Consider the following 1,468-nt stretch of genomic DNA (forward strand, 5'->3'; position numbering starts at 1 on the left):
CGTCATTTCCTTCCCGTTTGAGATATTTCGACGTTTAAGCGCTCTTTTTACTACATTTAACGTGCAGAATGCAGAGCACAACAGTTTAACCGTCGAAATAAGCGGATCAGCTCGAAATCTCGATGATTTCGTCGATTTTGTGAAAACTGACAGTCATTTCCCTCCCGTTTGAGATATTTCGACGTTTAAGCGCTCTTTTTACTACATTTAACGTGCAGAATGCAATGCACAACCGTTTAACCGTCGAAACAAGCGGAACAGCTCGCAAACCTCGATGATTTGGTCGATTTTGATGAAAACTGACCGTCATTTCCTTCCCGTTTGAGATTTTTTGACGTTTTAGCGCTCTTTTTACTCCATTTAACGTGCAGAATGCAATGCACAACCGTTTAACCGTCGAAACAAGCGGAACAGCTCGCAAATCTCGATGATTTCGTCGATTTTGATGAAAACTGACCGTCATTTCCTTCCCGTTTGAGATTTTTCGACGTTTTAGCGCTCTTTTTACTCCATTTAACGTGCAGAATGCAATGCACAACCGTTTAACCGTCGAAACAAGTGGAACAGCTCGCAAATCTCGATGATTTCTTCGATTTTGATGAAAACTGACCGTCATTTCCTTCCCGTCTGAGATATTTCGACGTTTAAGCGCTCTTTTTACTCCATTTAACGTGCAGAATGCAATGCACACCCGTTTAACCGTCGAAACAAGCGGAACAGCTCGCAAATCGCGATGATTTCTTCGATTTTGATTAAAACTGACCGTCATTTCCTTCCCGTCTGAGATATTTCGACGTTTAAGCGCTCTTTTTACTCCATTTAACGTGCAGAATGCAATGCACAACCGTTTAATCGTCGAAACAAGCGGAACAGCTCGCAAATCGCTTTGATTTCTTCGATTTTGAAGAAAAGTAGCCGTCATTTCCTTCCCGTTTGAGATTTTTTGACGTTTTAGCGCTCTATTTACTCCATTTAACGTGCAGAATGCAATGCACAACCGTTTAACCGTCGAAACAAGCGGAACAGCTCGCAAATCTCGATGATTTCGTCGATTTTGATGAAAACTGACCGTCATTTCCTTCCCGTTTGAGATTTTTTGACGTTTTAGCGCTCTTTTTACTCCATTTAACGTGCAGAATGCAATGCACAACCGTTTAACCGTCGAAACAAGCGGAACAGCTCGCAAATCTCGATGATTTCGTCGATTTTGATGAAAACTGACCGTCATTTCCTTCCCGTTTGAGATTTTTCGACGTTTTAGCGCTCTTTTTACTCCATTTAACGTGCAGAATGCAATGCACAACCGTTTAACCGTCGAAACAAGTGGAACAGCTCGCAAATCTCGATGATTTCTTCGATTTTGATGAAAACTGACCGTCATTTCCTTCCCGTCTGAGATATTTCGACGTTTAAGCGCTCTTTTTACTCCATTTAACGTGCAGAATGCAATGCACAACCGTTTAATCGT

This window comes from Bombus flavifrons, unplaced genomic scaffold (assembly GCF_040668555.2).
Source record: "Bombus flavifrons isolate JBK064 unplaced genomic scaffold, iyBomFlav1_principal scaffold0090, whole genome shotgun sequence".
Lineage (NCBI taxonomy): Eukaryota > Metazoa > Arthropoda > Insecta > Hymenoptera > Apidae > Bombus > Bombus flavifrons.